We start from the raw sequence: 21882 nt of genomic DNA on the forward strand, positions 1-21882 counted from the left end.
AATTATCGTGAAGAGTAAGGACAAAATGATTTTATTAAATAATTTCATTGGTTCTTAGGCAGACCAATTTCACATTTAATATGACACCATGGATGAAATCGTGACCTCAGACTTTTTGAATTTGACACCAAGCTCTATTACACCTACCAATTCTGTAATTTTATGCAAATTGCTATGCCTCTGTTGTACCTTGGTATACTCATTTTAAAAATGGGAACAGCATTCATAACCTTCCTCAGTGGGTTGTTGTGAGAAGTCAATGAAAACAGATGAGAAAATAGGCTTCAGATTACCCTTGGATCAAGGCAAGGGCTCAACTTTCACTACACTTTGTACTGGAATTGGTTTACTGGTTAATGGAATAGGAAGCACTCAGAAAGAATTTGTAGGAACCCTACCCTAAGCCAGGTCCAGTTAGTGGCTGAAGTCTAATCAACACATCAGGCAGCTGGTCAGAAGGAGAGCAGCATTTGCTCAACCCTTATTTCAAATGAAGCAGGCTTTGGCAATTTAACCTTCATCAATTCAACCATTTGTGGCACTACTGTTGGTCCCTACCACAGCAGTATTTTCAGACAAATGGCATGGATGGTAGTGATGGTTGCACAAAGACATGCATACAAGGAACTATATACTTGAAAGTGATTAAAATGGTAAATGTTATGAATACTTCATAGTAATAATAATAGATGATGTTGTGGATATGCCCCAGGAGCTTTGCCTGTATAGGAGGAAATGGTGAGACCAGAGGGGCTGTGTCAAAGATTGAGTGGGTCAGGGACAAGATGGGCAGAGCTGGAGTATATTTATGAGACATTTTTTTTTGTTACTATTCTCCTCCAACATCTCAAAGTGTTGATGTAATAAAGTTGATCTCAAACGTTTTGCTGATAACTAATTAGGATATGCTTTCAAGTCCTACAGAAGAAGTGAGGCGTTAACAGAATGATTAAGGTTCTTAGCCATAGAGACAGCAGGGGATATACAAAGAAGACCATAGGATTAAAGAATGTTGCCTGTAACCTACACCTTAGGAGTCAGTCTTCTCCCATTGACTGTCTCATAAAGAGATTTTTTTTTCTTTTCTTAGCCTCAAATTCATCTCGAAGAACTTGGCAAATGTACTAATGGATATTTAAGTACTTCAGAAATACCTACTTGTGTCTAGATAATGTAGGTTTAATAACTGACCTCTCATAGGTAGAAGAAAAATGACTGTTTCAGAAATTGTATTGCAGAGGGGATGGGGCTAACCACACATCCTCCTGTAGAGATGTCACTGTATAGATATGCATTTATCATAACCTCAGAATCAGGAACAAAAACTGCACCAGGCTTTCAGCTATGCTGCTTTTAGGGAAAATATAATATGAATCACATATTTGGGATTCAGTGGAAAATATAAAAAATTAGGAATTATTTCACAATATAACCAAAAAATAAAGTTATTTTCTAGGAAAATGTCTTATTGGGTGTGAAAGATGCTCTAAGTGACATGGTTCCCCCTTTGTGGGACTACATACATGGGACGGTCACTGTGGGTCGGCTGGACATTTCCCACTTCAGAAAAACTGCATATTGACTCAGTAAAAAATTACTCTCATACTTGCACTCCACTGTCATTACATAGACATCCAAGATCCATGTGCTCTGTGCTCTGCACCTACTTTCTGACTCAAGTCCTAATGCAGCCTCTACCTAACCTCTCAACAGCTGTTGTTCTCTGTCTTCTTTTGTGGAGATGACTTGTTTCCAATCTCCTTTCTTTGGATGTAAACTCAGCCTTTCCCCAGCTTGTTTCTTATTTGTCCTTCTCTATTTTGTAAATTTCTCAGACCCTTTTCTCTGATCAAGATATTTGGTTCTTACTTATCTGCCCAGCCCTTTTTTTGTATTTTAGTTAGAGACAGGGTCTCACTGAATTGCTTAGCACTTCACTTTTTTTTAAGCATATTTAAGAAATATGCTTAAATGTCACCTAAATGTGACATTTATTAAATCGTTCTTTAGGGAATAATTTAAGATCACAGGAAATAATTGAGAAATTCCAATTAAAATGTCCTTAAAAGTCCCTATTTTTTATTTGTATATGACAGCAGAATGCATTACAATTCTTATTACATATATAGAGCACAATTTTTCATATCTCTGTTTGTATACATAGTATATTTACACCAATTTTTGTCTTCATATCTGTAGTTTGGATAATAATGATCATCACATTCCACCATCATTAATTACCCCATACCCCCTCCCTTCCCTTCCAACCAAGCCAATCTCCAAAAACCAAATGCTGAGTGTTTTCTTTGATATAAGGAGGCTGATTCATAGTGGGATATGGAGAGGGAGCATGGGAAGAATAGACGAACTCTAGCACTTCACTTTTGCTGAGCCTAGCTTTGAATTCGTGGTCCTCCTGCCTCAGCCTCCGGAGCCGCTGGGATTATAGGAATGCACCACTGCACCCAGCATACGCTTTTTTTGTTTGTTTGTTTGTTTGTTTGTTTTTAAGCTACAGTATGAAGTATTCTGTGGCCCAGGGGACTTTCCCAAGGTCACTCAGTGTTAAGTGTCCCAGCTGACACCACAACCCTGATCTTTTAATTCCTCATTCAGTGCTCTTTTCCAGTGCATTATGCCATCTGCCTTTAGATGCCAAACAAGCAAGGGGCTTAGACTCAAAGGAACCATCTCTAAGCCCTCAAATTTTTTTTCTGTTCTTCTGGTCTAGTGGAGCTACGAGCTTGAGTTCAAATCCTGATATTGTCAGTCACTAGCTCTTTGAGTCAAGTTGTATGACCTCTCTATGCTTCTGTTTCTTCCACTGTAAAGCCCAGGTCATAGCATCCAATTCTTACAGCTCCAGAGAGCATTGAATGAAATACTGGAGAAAATAAATGTAGTACCAAGCACTTGACATCTGCATTCCCTCCCAACTCTGATTCCGAAAGGTCCCAAAGAAAGAGAAAACTGGGCCAGGTGTGGTGGCACACACCTCTAATCCCAGTAGCTTGGGAAACTGAGGCAGGAGGATCACGAGTTCAAAGCCAGCCTCTTGATCTAAATACAAAAAGGGGCTGGGGATTTGGCTCAGTAGTTAATTCACTGGTACCAATAAATAAATAAATAAATAAATAAGAGAGAGAGAGAGAAAGGGAAAAAAAATGGAGAAAGAGGCCTAGCTAGCATTCCTTTATTCCTTTCTGGATCTGGGCAATGGCTGCACTCACACCTCTTACAGAATTGGAGCCAAATGGCTTAGGAAAGTGAGGTTAGGAAGGAGAAGTTTCAAAGAGGCTTAAATTGCTCCAAAAGACAAAGGAGTAAAGACGTTTGAAGCAGGGCTACAGACCGAATTCCCCAGCAGTCCTCCCTAGCAGGAATCTAGAGAATGTAATGGGTTATTACCGAACAGGATGTCAGGGACACTGGCTCCTGACAATACACCATCTCATGAAGCCCCAGAGGCCCTGAGGCTCCCTCCCAGATGGAGCAGTCAGGGACATATGTCTTGGTGATTAAGGGCTGAACTAAGATACTTTACCTTTGTCCCTCTAACCCGTCCTGGCCTGCTCAGGCTAGGCCAGGAGTGACCCCACCCCCACCTTCAGTGGAATCAAGTCACCTGAGGCTGGAGCCCAGGCAGTCCAGATTGAGGATTGGCTTATGCACCCAGCGGGAAGAGTGACACCGGGCAGGCTGAGGCGAGTGAGGTAGGAATGTCTGTGGCCCCTGGCCCTAACCTCTATGTCCAGATGTGCAGATTCCAAGGCACGGCTGCCAGCAGTTTGAACTGCTAAATTCTGCAGGTTGTGCTCTGGCCAAGTTAGAACCATGTGCCAGGACAGGTCAGTAGCAGTGCTGAGCTGGCACAAACTGAATTCCATTAAGATATAAGACTCAACTCTCTCCTTGTAGAGGGGGACAGCTGATCTGAGCCACAAGTTAAGAGAAAGGACATATTAGAAAGCTCTAGAGTCAAATCAGGTCTGAGTCATACCCACATGTCTCCTGGAGGGAATGTCAAAGAAGGAATGGCTGAGTAGCAGCACATGGTTTCAGAGGTCAATGGCAATATCTGCACGTACACTTATACAGGTCACATACCAAAGATCTCTTAACACAGAACACTTTTCTATGCAGTGAAGGATGGAATGAAAATACAGGGTTTAATGCTTTATGAATGATGGTAGGGTTTACGGACCCACGAAAAAGGCAGCAACCTTTCCCTCAGAGGAAATGCAATAATGCCCCAATATGATAACTAAATTGTAGGGGGCAGGGAAGCTTTTTCTCTTTTTTTTCCAAATTAGATTAGTTGATTATGTTTAGAAAGTCTGGGAGAAGGGTGAAAATAACAACCATAAGTGTTCTATTAATTTAGTGCTTATTATGCCATAATAAATAATAGTGGGATTCATTATTATGTATTTGTACACGCATATAACATACTTTGATCAATCTCATTTCCTAGTACCCCCCTTTCCCTTCCCTCCTCCCTCCCCCAGTCCCCTTCTTCTTCTCTATCGGTCTTACTTCTATTTATTTTTTATGAGCTTCCTCCCTGCCTTTTTTCCTTTTTTCTCACTAGCTTTCACATATGAGAGAAAACATATGACCCTTGACTTTCTGAGTCTGGCTTATTTCACTTAGCATAGGTTCATCTATTTACTCTAGGTTCATCCATTTACTAGCAAATAACATAATTTCATTCTTCTGTATAGCTGAATAAAATTCCATTGTGTATATATACCACATTTTGTTATCTATTCATCCATTGACAGACACCTAGAATAGAGCCATAGTTTTGGCTGAACTGCTGCTAGAACTATGGGTATGCAGGTATTGCTATATTATGCTGACTTTAATTCTTTAGGATAAATACTGAGGAGTGGTATAGCTGGGTCATAAGGTGCTTCCATTCCTATTCTTTTGAGCAACCTCTATACTGATTTCCATAGTGGTCACAGTAATTTACAATCCTGCCAACAGTGTAAAAGGGTTGTGGGACACTTTCTCCAATCAAGTCAGTTTCCCTGCTTGCTGCCTCAGTCATCTTAGGCAACTTGCTTCATCCTCTAAGCTGTTGTTTCCACATCTAATACAGGGGGGATTGACAACTTTCCTGCCTACTGTGTGGATTGATCAGGCCTTTGCTGGGTTTCAAAGTGGTATATGAAATTTATCCTTAGAGATGGCTAGTTTGGCCAGGCATGGAGGCACACACTTGTAATCCCAGGAGCTTGAAAGGCTGAGGCAAGAAAATTGCAAGTTCAAAGCCAGCCTCAGCAACAGCAAGGTGCTAAGGAACTCAGTGAGACCCTGTCTGTAAATAAAATACAAAAAAAAGGGCTGGGATGTGACTCAGTGGTCGAGTGCCCCTGAGTTCAATACCTGGTATCCAAAAAAGAAGAAGAAGAGAAAAGAGATGGCTAGTTTGGTTAAGACTAGTTGAACTTTGTAATCACAAAGTAATCTTTAAGGTGCATTTGGATCTTGTGCTAGTTATTCAGAATTGAGAAAAGAACTGGGAAGAAGAAAAAAGGCAGTAGGCTACCAGACTGCAGGAGGTAAGGTCTCACCCAGCCAAATTCACCAGCCCCCTCCCAGGATGGGGGCCCCCTCTTCACACTACTATTAGGCAACTGGAATCCTTGTGCCTTGTGGCTACTCAGCAGGTTATGAGAGAGTTTCCTAGGCCCCAGCTTCAGCCTGCTCCTTCCAGCTCAATCCAGCTCAGACCTTAAAGCCCCTAAGTCATAGAACACAAGGCAAGCAATGGATGGAGGTCACAGGGATCCCAATGTAGAATGTCCCCTGTTAGTTTCTACTCATGGCTGTGTCATCTTTTTTCCTCCTTCACTCTCAACTCTGGCTGTACATTTGCTCCTGGAGAGCTGTGAAAAATGTCAGTGCCCTGGCTCCACTTATGATTTAAAAATTTGGAATATCTAAGGAAAGGATTAGTTTCCCATTTGTTTCTTTGTTTCTGAGAGTTCTCCAGGTGATTCTAGAGTGTAGCCAAGATAAGAGAACCACTGCCCTAAATGGACATGGTCAGCTAAATAGCCACAGGTGGAGAATTCTGGAAAAGTCTAACTAGAGGCCAGACTCAGGCCTGTTCTAATCACTGGCCTAAGGGGCAGGGGGTAACAAGCATGAATATGAAAGTATATGATAGGGGTAAGAGAAGGCAGGTCTGTGGGTGTTTCTGAAGGTAAATTTATTCAAACCATTAGCTGACCTGCTCCACGGGGCAACTTTCAACAGATGAGTCATCTCCTTTTCCTTACTTAGCATCCTGTTTGGAAAGGTATTTCCTCCATGGCCCTCACCATAGAACAGGTAGTCCCAAATCGGGTCTGATATCAGCATTGGTCTCTCTCACCATCAGTAATCACAGAAGAAAATGCCAGTATCCTGAGGGGTAGAGAAAGACTCTGGATGCCACTCTCTCTGTGGCAACCCAAGTTCCTAGGGTAGGTTCCGTGAGATCAAACTGGTACCATGAGGTAGAGCTGGTAAGCAGGCAGAGGAACCATCAACCACCACAGGCCTGTCAATGCAGCTAGGAAATTCTAGGCCCTGACTAAAAACTTCTCAGATAATTTCTCTTGATCTCTTAATTAATCAAGGCCTGTTTCCTTTGCCTACTCCCCACCCACCCCTAGAGAGGGAGCCTACCATCAAGGAGGAGACGCTGATCTTTGGGGAGAAAAGATACTAAAAGTGCTATCTCAGAAGTTACCATCCTTGAAACTGGGCCCCCACTGCTTCTGACCGTTCCTTTCACCATCACATAAGGACACACTAAGGAGTTAGGCAAAGGAAGCCTGTCTACACTGCCTGGAACCCTGGCACAGGGCTGCATCCCTGAGACAGTACTTCATTCTAATTTGCATAAAGGTGCCCTTAGAGTTTACAGTAGTCCTGGCAGAGATGCTGCTAACAGGTAATTGACTAGCTTCACCACCTCCCTGGGAAACACAGAGAGAAGGGCCTTTACTGACAGCCATCAGGGATTCCAGGGCCACTAAGACTTCCCTTCCTGATGGTGGAGTGGCCAATCAGGGGGGTCTGCAATATCCTATCCACTGGGAGGTCCAGCACGCTTGCCACCTCTCTCTGCTCCTTCTGCTCTTAGCTGGAATCGCTACTCTCACTCAATGCTCACAAGGGAGGGAAGCATGGGGAGGAAGGGAGACAAGACCAAAATAGCTCCCATCCCACATTCCAAACCTTGCTGGCAGGGCACCACAGCAAGGGCCACCGTATTTTAGCCCGCCTAGCTTGGCAGTACAAGACACTGGCTGGCCTCCGGCTTGTAGGTCATGGGGCAAAACTCGGGGCCCTGCTGCACCTGTTCAGATGCCAGCCTCAGTCTCAGCCGGAACTACAGCTGGATGCCAAGCTCCTGGGCTCATGTGAACAACACTTTTGGAGTCTCCCTTCACAAATGAGGCACCACCAAAGCACACAGCCCAGGAGGGTCCTCTGGGACTGAGTGACCGCAAAATCAAGCTACTGAATCTTCCTGTTGCTGGGGGCAGGTTCACTTGTGGAGTTCTACCCTCTGATGTATCTCTCTTCTTAACACTTTGTGACCATGCCATAGTTATAAGGCAAAACTTCAAATCACTACCACAGAGATTCCCATCCAGAGACAATTTCTCCTGGAGGAAACATTTGGCAATGTTTGATCATTCCAACTGGAGCAGGGGGTATAAAGTGTAAAACCATGAAGTTCAGCCTCTGCCTTACCTGGGGCCTCAAGCAGCCATATCCCACCTTGGCAAGGTCCTCAGTGGGAGGTGAAGAATGGATGCAACAGTCAATGGAGGTCCCTTGCTTTTGTGGACACCTCACAGCATCAGCCACGTAGAGGTGGGAATTCTGGTTTAGAGTTTTTATATATATGGAAATTACACAAGAAACCCCCAAACTGTGGTTCCCCACCCCCATCCATGAAGCTGTAGCTGAATCCTACAGGCAGCTGCAAATGGGTGAGAGTGATGAGGACCCTGAGGTTAAACAAAACCGCTGGTCCCCTGGAGCTGCTTGAGAATCTGGATCCAGAGGTAGCCAGGCCTATGGTCTCCTAGGCTAGCAAATGACACAGCAGGGTCAAAGCAGACAGCTGACATTCCTGTCCGGCCCAGGGCTTCCCTATGACAGTGAAGGTCAAAGCTGCCACCTGCTTTGCTGCAGTTGCTCCATTAGCTTTCTTGTCCCCAGGGGCTCCTGCCTCCAATCCATTCCCAGGTGCTCTGTCAAGGTCATGGTGACAAGGAAAGACAGGTGTTCCAATAAGCCATGTACTACTTCACCACCACCAGTCTCCAACCTGTAGGCAAAAGATGCCAGCCAAACCAGTCTGGGGCAGATGTTAAACCAGCAATAACTGCTTTTCACTGGGGTATGAGTGCGAAGTATTGGACTGAATGAAGGTCAGGCGAACTACTTTCTGGCCTTAGTTCTACTTGCTACTTATGTATAACTTAAGGCAAATCACTACCTCTGCTCAGCCTTAGTTTCCTGTCTTCTAATGGCCATTCCCCCAAACCTACAGCCAGAGCAGAGGAATGTGTGATTGGCAGTGGCTGGTTCAGTATGGAAAGCTGTCTTCCTCCTTCACATTCTCTAGTGGGGGACCCAAGTAAGCATCCTCAAAAAGGGCCAAGACCAAATTCATCTTCCACCATAAACCAACTCTCCTATGTTCTTGTCTACAGAACATCAAACACCTAGGCCTCAAGATATTCTTATCCTCTCTCCCCATATGTATTTTGTGACCAATTTCTAACACCTTGATCAGGGTTTCCCAAGCCCATCTGTGCTCTAGGTTTCCATGCCTGGGTTATCTCTGCCCACCACGTTCCTAGCCTCCAGTTTTTCCTTTCAATGGACTCTCCAGCCAGCTTCTTCTCCCAACATCCCAGCTCTAACCTGGTCACTCTCCTACTCTGCAACCTAATGGGCTCACCATTGCCCTCAGTCTGGAACAGTTATCAGTCTGCTTTCTACCTGACACCCATGGCTCAGCACATTCTAGACCCAGTCTGAAGTAAAGCTGCAAACTCCTACTGATTCACTAAGACAGGCCAAACATCCCAACCTGTGATTCTACCCTGCCATATTACTAACCCCTTACCACCCACTTGGGTCAATTATGTGGCCTCAACATTTCATTACCTTCTCAGCAGCATGTGAGTCTATTTCTGCCATTTGACTGGAAGCTCCGCTCCATTGTGTCCTATTGGTCTCAGTGTCCCCACTGCAGTGTGGTAAGGGCTACTGAATGTACTAGAAACACACAGACAAGAAGCATTGATTCCCATCCAAATGGTGGACAAGCCTCTGGCTCCAGCCCCTCCTCTGGTACCCCAATAGCACACACCTTCAACTCAAAGCCACTGCACTGACTGGCAGTAAACCTTGCTCAAGGCAGAAAACTCAGGGCCAGGAATCACAGGCCAGGAGAATGAGAACAGAAAATGAGCTCTGCCTGAGGGTGGAGGCATTTGAACCTCAAGAAACACTCAGCTCTGCCACCCAAGATCAAGTAGGGGCATCTGAAGTTCACCTGAGAGAAGGGCCATGCATTACCGCCTACTTCTCTTTCTTAGGCTGCAAAGTCTTGGCACTCAATTGTTTTGACCCTGTGCTACCACCTCTGTGTCCCACCCCCTTGCTTACTTCCCTTTCCTTTTGCTGAGTCCAAATATAAACTCCGGGGCAGGAAATGCCTTGAAGGAGCCTGGCCCCACCCTGAGATCCAGAGAAAATTGTCTCTGACAGAAAGGAAATGGGTTGGAAAGAAGTGGAGTCCTTATGAAGCCAGAAGGCACAGCCCCTCCCCTGAGCCCTGTAGCCAGCCAGATGGAGGGCTGTGATGCTGCACATGGCAGGAGGCAGGGGTAAAGAGAAGGAGGGCCAAGAGAAGGAGAACCCAACATGGCGACCTATCAGCTGGGTAAGGCCTAAAGTCACAGAGGTTGTGAGGTATGGTGGGATGAGTGATATGTTAGCAACCTAGAGATGTGGCTTTTAGTCATGCCTCTGTTCCTTCTTACATGTGACTATGCTCATTAACAACAACAATGTTTATGATACTGAATTATTAATGGTAATTATCAATACACACTACTAATTACTGAGTGCTTACTATGTGTCAGGCCATGGGTCAAGAACTTTACACAGATTGGCCAGGAATGTTGGCACACACCTGTATCCCAGCAATTTGGGAGGCTCATGCAGGGGGATTACAAGTTCAAAGCCAGCTTCAGCAACTTTGCAAGGCCCTAAGCAACTTAGCAAGATCCTGTCTCAAAATAAAAAATAAAAAGGGCTGGGATGTGGCTCAGTGGTTAAGTGGCCCTGAGGGGTTCAATCTCCACCAAAAAAAAAAAACTTTACACAGATTATACTGGTCAAGTTAATTACCTTCCATTTGCTTCATTGTCTTCATCTGCAAAGTAGTGATATAATCATAGTAGAACGACATGAGTTTTTTTAAAAAAAAATTTAGTTGTAGTTGGACACGATATTTTATTTATTTATTTTTATGTGATGCTGAGGATTGAACCCAGAGCCTTGCACATGCTAGGCGAGCACTCTATCGCTGAGCCACAGTTCCAGCCCCAACAACATAAGGTTTTTGTGAGGATAAAATGAGATGATATAATAGCTCAAGCATACTGAGCCATTAATAAGTCTCAGGCATTTCATCAGGCATTTTTAAAATGGATTATACCACTGAATGTTCATAGTAACTCTGTGAGGTAAGTGCTCCAATGATATGTTTTACAGATGAGGAAACTGAGGAACAGATAGGGATAACTTGTCCAATATCAGCAGATAAGTAGTGATGGGCCAAGATGTAAATCTAGGCAATCTGGCTCCAAAGTACAAAGTACCAAATTAGAATCATCCTCTTTTATAAGGAGAAATTGGCTAGGCTGGGGTCTGGCACATAGTGTACACACACACACACACACACACACACACACACACACAAAACAAACAAACAAACCACCTATCAGGGGTTTGTGCAGTGTGAACCCTTAGGCTGAAGTAACTTCCCATAAGTGGGGAAAGCACCAGATCATCTCACATCTCATTTGATCCCTACAACAACCTTGTCCAAAGCAGGCAATGCCTACTGCACAAATGGGGAAACTGAGGCTATACATGGTCAAGTGGCTTCTACTGGAATACAGATGAGGCCAGGAGTCTGCTTAAATTTCTGATCCCCTCCTGCTAGTTTCCATTTTAGCCTCCTTCTTGCTTTCCCCTCTGAAGTCACTCCCCATCAGTTGTACACATATTCACCTAATAGTACCTGAGTACCCACTGAGCGCCAGGCCATATGGTGGACAGCAACATCTGAAAGCACAAGAAAAGCTGATATCTCCTAGAATACTTGGCCAGAAATATTGCCAGGCTCATCCTTCTCAGGGAGGCAGAGGCTAAGATGGACTGTCCCTTCAAAGGATACCCTGGGGCTTGTTTTGGAAATAAAATAATAGGGAATGAACTCCAAAGCAAAGGGGATGGCAGCTGGTACAGCCTGAGGAAGGAAGTTTGCAGCCCCCAAGGAGCTTGAGATGGGAACATTGAAGGGAGGGCTGGATCTGGACAACTCCCCACCCACACACTCCCAATTCAAGCATAGGCCATATGAGCTGGAGGGATCACAAGTGTTAATCCAACCAGTCTCCTGCCTGCCCCTGCCCACCCACGCCTTCTAAATAATGCAACCTGGTTGTCAAGACAACACATGAAAATGTCTCTTTTTCCCTGATGCCACCGAGCACCCTGTTTCTGACCCTCAGTGCTGAAAGGTGCTAAGCAGGCAGGCTTTGTTCTGATGCCAGAACCTGCCCACCCACATCTGTCCTGTATGCCCTTCCCCTACCTTAACAGGACTCCACTTTAGAACATAATACCCACTCCTTTGTGTTTTCCCTCTTTCCATCTGTCCACCTTAGAGGTGGTAGGGGACAGACAGGGCAGGCAAGGACCTGACTGCACAGAAGTGACTGATGGCTTCTGGGTGTGATGAGCACTTAGAAGGAGGAGGGAAACCCATACTCCCTTGCCTCTTGGCCAGGCATCAGGACAGAGAAAGGAAAGGTCCAGCCATTAAGGGCAGAGGACATGGAGTCAGACTCCCTGGGTCCCAATCCTTCTACCATTATTCCTTAGCTGCATGGGTCTGAGCATGTTCTTCCTTTAACCTCTCCTGATTCAATTTATTTATGTGTAATTGGGAACATGATAGCAGTAACTGCCTTACAGAATCATCATCCAAGTTAAGCATGTTAGCCAGGCATGATGGTACACACACGTAATCCCAGTGGCTCAGAGGCAGGAGGATCGCAAATTCAGAGCCAGCCTTAGCAATCCAGTAAGGCACTAAGGAACTCAGTGAGACTCTCTCTCTAAATAAAATACAAAATAGAGCTGGGGATGTGGCACCCCTGAGTTCAATCCCTGGTACCCCCCTCCAAAAAATTAAGCATCTTAAAGTGTATCAGGGATTTAGAAGTGTTCACTATTATTATTGGTGTTGCCATTACCACAACCTGTTGCAGTGTCATAAATGTCTCTAAAGAAGGCCAGAAGAAGGAGCCCTTTAGGTGGGTCCAGCTATGGAGAGCTTTTACAAATGAGGTGAAATTGGAAATGATAGAAAAAGCCAAACCTAATGCCCAGAGGTGGCGGATTTCAGCCCTACACATCCCCAAGTCCCTGAAAAACAGCAAGGTGACAAGAAAGTACTATTAAGCAACAACAACAGCTAGAATTTTATATATATTGTTGGACTGACTATTTAACATTCCCAAGAGGTAGGTACATATCTCCATTTCATATTTGACTATATCAAGGCTCATAAAGGTGACATAATTTATGTGAAGTCACCCAGGGCTGCATATACCAGAGTTCATGCTCTTTGCCAGGACACCCTTCTGCCCCCCGCACATCGTGTACACCTCTAGATATATTTTACTTCTGCTCCACTCTGGCCCTTTTCCCACATTCCCCTCTTTGTTTTTTTCCCACAGAAAAGGTCCTGCTGGGGTAGGGGTTACTCACACCAGATGTTTAGGGCCAAGCTCTTCCTACAAGCTCCCTGGCCCTGCCTGAGCCTGATTTGACCTCAGCCTGGAACAGAATGGCGGCCTGCAGGTGCCTATCTCACACTTCAGACAGGCCAGCCTTTGGCCAGTGCAGATAAAAGGCAGGAAATCCTAGGCTACCTCCCCTGGAGGTTGCTCCCTCTACCAGGGGAACAGGGCTGAAGCCCAGGCAGAGGTTCCTCTGTGGTGGGGAAGCTGCCTCTCCTGCTGGGTATGGTTTGTGGGGAAACCAGGGAGAGCTGAGCTTCAGTAGACCTAGGTTCCAAATCCTCCCTCAGTACTCAGTGAAAACTGTTCATTTCCCTTCCCTTGTCCTCATCTGATCACCAATGGTCACACTGAGGGAGGGACCTCTACTTTATTGGGTTGCTTTGAGAATGAAGTAGGATCATGGAAGAAATGGGAGGACTCGTCGTTGTCACTGTCATCAACTACTGGGAGAAGGAATGACTGAGTTGGTGTTTCTCCCTGTCTGATTCACTCTTTTAGGCCCCACTGTGGGCATGGCTCATACTCATTTCCGGCTTCAGTATTCCCTAAAATATCCCCTTTCCTCCACCCACTCCAGCTCCAAATATGAAGGCAAGTGTCAGAAAATCAGGGTATACTGGAAGCCCCCCATATTACCCTGTATTCAGCTCATCAACTTGGGCACCTGCTCTCACCAGGCTTGTCCCCCACCAAAGGGGCACTGATAAGAAAAAGGACTCCCCAGTCATGGGAGCTGGCTGGATGAACAAATCAGGAAGAGATCTGTATAAGGTGTTTGGACCCAAGAGTCTAGCTTTTAGTGTCTACCTATTGGGGTCATCAGAAAAGAATTAAGGAGATATGATACTGAAAAGTTCAGACAAGAAGTAAACAGTGAGTGAAGAGCTTTCAGCACCCTATTTCCTGCCCACATACATTAAGGGAGCCACAATATAGTATGGGCTGGGAAGGGGGCTGAGAGGAATAGTTGGAGGAGCTGAGGTTGTTTGCCCTGGAGAAGACACATGGGGACTTGAGTTCTGTTCTCAGACATTCTAGGTAGTCCAAAGGGGCAGAACTGGACCCAGGATTAGAAACTTCAGGGAGACATAGTTATGTTTGACATGAGATAAAACTTTCAGATATCCCTCAGATGAAAGCTATTGCTTAAAATGCAGCACTCCCAGTTACTGAAGACAGGCGAGCAAGAACTACACAAGTACATGGTGGGAAGACACGAACTTCAGAAGGTGACTTGGATTCAGTGTCCTTTAAAGGCCCTTCTCTCCTGGATTCAGTCTGCATGCCTACCTCTAGGGGGATGGTGGGGAAAAAAAAAACAGAAAGGTGACTGGAGCTGGCCATGCCCTCCTTGCTTTTCGCAGAGACCTGGGATCCCAGGAACACCTTGGGCCAGTGGAGCAGGGGGAGCAGGTCACTCATTAACTTGTGGCTGAATGGGTCAGAGGGTAGCCACCTGGGGCAGATGCAAGCATGGGGAGGGACTAGAGAACAAACAGCACAAAAGCCCACGCCAGAGGAGAACCCAAACTGATCCAAGCTATTAGAATATTTAGTGACTAGGCCTGGATGAACTTGAAGCCAGTCTTCCTTAACCCTGTGGATAAGAAATAAGGTCTTTGTAGGACACAGTGGTGCATGCTTGTAATTCCAGCAGCTAGGGAGGCCGATGCAGGAGGATTGCAAGTTCAAAGCCAGCCTCAGCAATTTAGCGAGGCACTAAGCAACTTAGTGAGACCCTGTCTCTAAATAAAATATAAAATATGACTGGGGATGTGGTTCAGTGGTTGAGTGCTCCTCAATTCAATCCCTGGTACCAAAAAAAAAAAAGCAGTAAGGTCTTGAGTGGGAATGCATAACTGCACAGATGTAAGGGAGCCTGGGAGATCCTGAGACCATGCCACCTACACTGCCTGCTTTATAGACATGGAAATATAGGCCCAGAGAAAGCAACCATCTTCCCCAAAGTCATTCACAGAGTGGCAGAACCAGAAGCGGAGTTTTCTGATGTTGTAGTTGGTCCAACCAGGGTTCATTAAATGTTGGTTCCTTCTCTTCCCACTGAAACTGTAGAAAGCTGCTTGTGGTCTGGAGCTTTCTAAATTGGGTCTGGGTTCTCGCCCATCCCTTCCCAACTCCTACTGCTTCTCTGGATACAGGCTCTCTGAGGAAATCATCCTCCACTACAGAGGCCCTCAACTTCTCAGTCCAGTATGGAGGGACTCACAGCTGTGCTCAAAACACTCATACACGCTCACACTAACTCACCTAGCAACAGCACACCCTTTGAGTGGGCATTTCTTGCTCTTTCAGACTTTCAAATTGGGATCAGAGGATCTGTTGCTTCTGGAAACACCCCTCTAATATGCTTCTGACACTGATGCTTAACTCCTCACCCCACTGGTGCCCATACAAATCCCTACTGATTCAACTACCCTGCCTTTCTCAGGACCATCCAACCTGACCATGTGTCCTTCAATCCATGTGAATAACTATTTCTATTTGCCTAAGTAAAGGACAAAGGGGTAGAATTTTAATTGGCCCAAGAAGTTCCTGTGACTGAATGTTTGTCAATGTCCCCTCAAGGGGAAGTTTGGTGTTTAGGATGGGGTCCCTTTAAGGCCTGGGGTGGACAGGGAGTTAGTTAATGTCTATCCCCTAGAGGTGACTTTCCAAGGTGGTTATTATGTGGCTCAATCATTAACCAAGCAGTGGCAGGACCCCAAGCTTGCTGGAAAGGGGCCACTCCTTTCCCAAGGACAGCCCAAGAGCAGGAGGCTGCAGCCAGGGAGAAAATTCCTGGGGTCTTTCTGTCCCTTTCTGATAGGCTGCGGTGGAGTGTAAGGGGCAGAAGCCTGTATTGAGGAAAGCTCTCCCTCAGCCCACACTGGGGTGGAGGAGGGCTGGCCCGGAAATGGAGGAAGTCAGCACACCCTTACTGGGGCGGGCGGGAAAAGAGAGACAGTGAGGGTTTTTATCATGAATGAGAGAGGAAGCTCCAAGCTGGGCCTTGGTGATTAGATGACAAGCTGGAAAAGACGCTCATCCTGAATGCATCCTGTTTTGCTCTGAACTGGCCTCAGGGGCCAGGGGCTGGGGAGGGGCCTGGGTGGAGAGCAGCCTCCCAGGAATTCTCCCAGGCCTGCTGACCTCAAGCTCCTGGGTGGCCCTGGAACTGGGGAGGCAAGTGGGAGTCAGAACTCTCATTTACCACCAGAGAAACAGAGGTGTTGAGTTTCTGGGAGAAGTTTCCACAGGTCAGCCTAGAGATGGGGAGTCCCAGAGGCAGTTAACATCTGCCACCAAGCTGCAGCCACACTAGCAGTGTGGCATCTGTAAAATGAGGGACTAGGGCTCCATAATCCCCTCTAGCTTGGACTTTTAATGGGCTTTGCTTCCAAGGTTCAGCTCAAATGTCACTGCCTCTGTCAGTCACCTTCCCCTCAGTCAAAAGCAATCGCTCCCTGGACTGAACTCCCAGGGCAAAAATCTCCTCAACAACTGGAAATAGGAACACTGATCAGACATTTGATAATATTAAGGGACTGTTCTTGGTGTGATAATGATAGTGTGGTTATTTTTTTTTTGATGATATATTTTTTAGAGATATATATTGAAATATTTTTAGATGAATTGATAAGGTATCTGGGATTTGTTTCAAAATAAAAAGAAAGGGGGTGAAGTAGGTGGGGATACCTGAGGCCTATTACACTAATTGTCTCTCTTTTGATATATATTAATGGTTCTTTATAATTTCTTTTATTTTTAATTTTTTTAGTTATAGATAAACACCGTTAATTAATTAATTAATTAATTTTTTATGTGGTGCTGAGGATTGAACCCAGTGCCTCACACACACTAGGCAAGCACTCTACCAATAAGCCACAACCTCATACCCTCTTCATAATTTCTTTAAAAGCCTTCACTGAGGTAAAGAATTTTAGTGGGCCATGTATTACTCAGACCACTAACCCTCAAACTAGATGAAAGATTCACTGAAGGGGGTTGTAATTCTGTGATCGCCACAAGACCTGGCACCACACCTAAACTTAATGATTAATAATTTGTAAAAGTACTTGGTAGTTTACAAAGTTCATAGCTGTGTATCCACTGGTTTAACTCACTGAAGGGGAAAAAGTGGAGAGAAACTGAGTCTGAGGTTGAGGAGAGTGGCAGAGACTGGATCTAAACCTCCATATTGCCAATTCCCAACCTCTGCTCTATGCCACCTTGGGACTCTGAAGGAACTTAACATTCAGTTCTCTAATTCTTTATGCAGTTGAGGTAAGCAGGAACAGCAACTATTGGGAATGGAAGTTCCCAACATGGAGGACTGCACAAAAAGAAACTCAACACAAAAATACGGCAATCTAAACTTTTGACAAGGGCCCAGACTGTGGCCTCCAGTCCACTGATTTGTATCAACTAAGACCTTCCCTTGAAATGCATGCATGCTCACACACACACACACACACACACACATACACACACACCAAGAACCCAAGTCACAGATGAACAGAACTTTAATAAATACTTTACCTCAACAACTGTGTGCCCAACTACCCTCCACGGGGTCATGGGGTCGGGGAGAATATAAAACTCACTGAGACCTTGAGGAGTTCATACTTTCCACCCCCAAATCCTGGCCTCTTTTCCATTCCTATCCCCATTTTGTCTGCTGAGCAGCCTCCCCAAGGCCCAAGGCCATGATGCTTAATTCTACCCAAACTGGAAGCCCAAGAAAAAGTTTTCTCTCTCTTACTCAAGCCCAAATCAACTCCTTATTCCAGCCAGACCCCTTGCCTCACCTTCCCCAAGAAGATGAATGAGTGCATAGCCTGCCTTTGTTAAACCTGCCATCCACCAAACCCAAATTTTCCATGGCTAGAACAAGGAGTTCCAGAACTTGTTCCACTGCATTGGCAGCTACAATAGCATCCCAACTAGATACCATCCCTTCCTCCTTTTGTTGACCTTCTTGCTTTTGTGTCCCTACTACTATCCCTAAACCTGGCCCCAAGAGTCTTCTGCTCCCCTCCAATTTGTAATCCCAGCAATGGATTTTTAAAAATTTAAGAAGACATATAGAGGGTCAAAGTCTAGGTCTCTTAGTGCCACTTTCTTTTGTTCCTCTTCTTGAACTCAGGAGGTGTTAAGGTTTCACAAGCAAGGCCCTACAATTCTCTTGTAAGACTCACTGCCTAACCACAGCACTCATACAGAGTTACCCAGCCCCTTTGTGCACCTTTGTCTCCTCTGATTGTTTTTTTTAACACCCCCCAATATCATCTCCTGGAAGCTGCTCCCAAAGGCACAGGGGAGTTGTAAGATGCACAGTGAGGTTCCAAATATTTCTCCAAGAGTTGCTTAAGGTATGGAAAAAAGGCATTAGAACCAGGGAGACAAGACTCTCTCCAGTGTGGCATTTCCTAGCCCTAACCATAGATGTTCAGGGAGCAGAAATTCCAAATCCAGAACCTGGATGTAAGGCCAAATCTCTGAAATGAAGACCAGTTTAGTGTGTCTAGCTAAATGGCAGTTACAGTTTTAGGGCAAAAAAGTTTCACCCACCCACTCCCAAACACACCCCTCCCCATCATGGTCTTGCACTCCACCAGCCACCCAGAAACTACTTTCAGCCTTCTGTTTTGGGGATGCCTTCCCTTCCATTCCCAGACAAGTTTTGTCCCTCCTTCATTCCAGGAGGATTAAAGTGGGGGTGGTCTCAGATAGCAAGGATACAGATGGTGAGGGGAGACTGCACCCTTAGACTGGGGGTGGGAACTGGTGGCTCAGGAAGATTTAGGGTTTGAAAATAGTCCTGGGTGTGATTTACTGCCCTTTCCTCCCCAGCAGCACTGGGGAGGAGAAACCTCCAGAGCTTACTCTCTGGGGTCCCCAACCTCAGGGACCCAGGGCTTTAGAAGGAAACACCTACCTCTCCCCACCTTCAGTATGGCCACTGTCTTGCACACCACCCCCATACGCACTAGTTTTCCAGCTGGCTTAGCTGCATAATCAACGCAAAACTCAAACTGCATAGCTCCTGTCACCCCAAGCGTCCCAGAGACAACCCTTTACCTGCCAGTTAGAAGATGGGCCCCAGGGTAACCAAGTAACCAAGTGTCAGCAGAAGAGACTGCGCCCTTTAAATATTGAAATCCAGCTGCCATCTGAGGTGCAGTCCAATACACTTAAGTTCACAGAAGTAGTACGACTCGCCTAAGGTCACATAAACTGGCTGAACCCCAGTTTCCCGAGTGATAATTCATTGCTCAACTTCAACAAGTGTTGGGAGAAGAGACAACCTCTGACTATCTAATTTGGAACTTTCCAAAACTTCCACGGAGAGGCCTTTCTTCAGAAGTCCTCTCATCTACACGCATTTCGGTCTTCATGCGGGAGCTGAGCCCTAGAAAGACGCGACCTACCCAGAAGTTTTCCCTTGGTCCCTAACACCACGTTGACACGAAGAAACTCCTAGGCATTTCTCAGAAACGAAGGCAGTGAGAGACTGGCAGCCGGGAAAGTCCATCGGCCGAGTATGGCTTCCTGGAAATGCCCTCGAAAGCAGATGAAGGAGAAGCGGGTAGGAGACACAGCGTGACTTGGCCGCGGAGCCCAAAGCCCCGGCACCCCGGCCCTGCCGCACACCCCTCTGAAGCCTCCGAGCAACGGCTCCCTGCTCCACCCAGGCCCAGGGGTGGCAGGCGGACACTTTTCACAGCCCCACTCGCTGGGCTTCTCTGGCCGACAGTGTGGCCAGTGCTCTCAGGAGCCGCCCCCCCCCCCCGATTTCGTTAACTCTGAACCCAAATCTTGGAGATAACCGGGTTCGGCCTGTTTTCTCCCGGTTTCCTATGTACGTCGCCCCCGTGGAACCGCTAGGAGAGGGGCCCGGCCGGAGCGCGCCAGAGAGATTAGGCGGGAGGAGGGAACCAAGGCACCCCCTTCCTCTACCATCGCCCCAACTCTTACCTGGAAACCGAGTCCACCTCTTTGGCTTCTGCCCGACACAAAGACAGGCGAGCACAGGCGGGACTGCTCCCTCCGGGGCACGCGAGAAGTCTGGAGTCTGGCGGGGGTAACGGTGCCAGCCAGAGGAGCAGCTGGCGCTGCTGCTTAGCCGTTGTCAACCCGAGTCCACTCTCCTCACAGGTGGGGAGGGAGCGGCTGCTAGTCCGGCAGTAGCGCCGCCCCGCCCACTTACAGGACCCTCAACCAATGAACGCGCAATCTGGCCCAGTAGCCTCCCCAGAAAACCGCCCAAATTGGGGTGGGCGGGGCTCTGCTTGGCGGCTGCTCCAATCCCCACGCCGCTGCCTTTCCCTCAGGTCACACCGCGGGAGGGAGGAAGCACCAGCCCAAAGCCAAAGACCCAGGGTGAAGGAGCGAGTTGGTCAGACGCACAGATTAATATTTATTGAGTTCTAAATGTGTGCTGCACCGCGTGGGGGCTTCAAATACTTATACCACGTACACAAGAGGGTTCAGTGATTTGCTCAGGATAATTTATGGGGACCCCAGAGGACGCCTTCAGTGAAATCTCAAAGGAGAACTAAATAATTCAATATTTGAGCAGGAAGTTGCCATCCCTACCTTGCTCAGGTCCCAGCATTCTGCAACTTCCCTGATAACACTACCCCTCTGTCGCCCCCCACTCAAGTTATCTTCATACAGAAATGCATGGAAATTTGGAGGAAACCGGCATTAATCATGGCAGGAGTGGGCTTCCAGTTCTGACAGCAAGTACCACCGGAAAGCCCAAATTCAGTAAGAAACCATGTTAGGATTTGATTTCTCTGTTGCTTTCCTCCCAAGATTCCAACGCAAGTTCACAGCTTCAATTTCACTGTTGAATTGAGGACTCCTGTTAGTCAGGGTTGGGAGTATTTAAATCCTCCTGAAGTCTATCCACTATTCCCCCACATTTACTATTACAAAAATTGAGGAGAAGTGACTCGCTCTAAGCAACTCAGCAAATCCATGCTATTGGTTATTTTCCCCACACCTAACAGATGGGAGAAATGAAGCTGAGGTTCTTAGAATGCAGGAACTGCAGCATCCATCAAATTTGCTTGCTAGATTATCCAACACAGATGAGAGCAAACATGATTTTCCAGATGGCAACTTTCTCAAATTCACCCATGACAATGACAGAACCTAGCTTAGTTCCAGATTCTCCCTCCTTCCTGGCCTTCAGTCTACTAAGTCTACTAAGTCAAATTGAAGTTCTCCTGCCCTTATGAGATTCAGAGGTGCAACAATGAAGAGAGGCTACTGCCTGCGCCTAGCCCTTTGTTACTCTCAAAGGCAGGGCTGTAGTTGGTATCTGGCAATTTGTTCAAGGTGAGCCATCTTGAAGGTGGATGAGGCCTGAATACAATAACTCACTTCTGGAAACAAAATCCTACCCAGAGTCAGGAATCCTTATGATGGTTGGGAAGGGATATGACCTCCTTCCTGAGGCTGGACTGTAATAATTGTAAGCATCCCTAAGGTCCTGACTTGAAGCCAAACATATCTTGCTTATGAACAAATGCTAGAAAGGACGTAAAAGTAGGGATCCCCACCATGATCCTATCTCCTCCCCAAGGGGAAGAAACCATGTCAGAGCTGATTTCATTTACCCCATTGCCTACAGTGGTTTCTCAGTAATGTTTGCTAGTGGTTGAATAAATATTGAAAGATATGAAGAAATTAAAATCCTATGAAAAATAAGCAAACCCAACTTATCTTTCAGTAGTTA

The 21882-nt window shown here is 46.1% G+C and overlaps 1 protein-coding gene across 3 annotated transcripts in view; it reads right to left on the minus strand.

Moving 5' to 3' along the window:
- Stard8 (StAR related lipid transfer domain containing 8) overlaps window positions 1-21882 on the minus strand; it is a 79432-nt gene that overhangs the window by 16251 nt on the left and 41299 nt on the right. The window contains exon 1 of one of the 3 annotated variants that reach the window (XM_027935892.3): window positions 20112-20260. The exons of the other annotated variants lie outside the window; for them this stretch is intronic. The gene's annotated coding sequence lies outside the window, so the exon portion shown is untranslated. Of the gene's footprint in view, window positions 1-20111; window positions 20261-21882 lie in introns of those variants that run through there. 3 annotated transcript variants of the gene reach the window in all.

Source organism: Marmota flaviventris, chromosome X, assembly GCF_047511675.1.
Source record: "Marmota flaviventris isolate mMarFla1 chromosome X, mMarFla1.hap1, whole genome shotgun sequence".
NCBI lineage: Eukaryota > Metazoa > Chordata > Mammalia > Rodentia > Sciuridae > Marmota > Marmota flaviventris.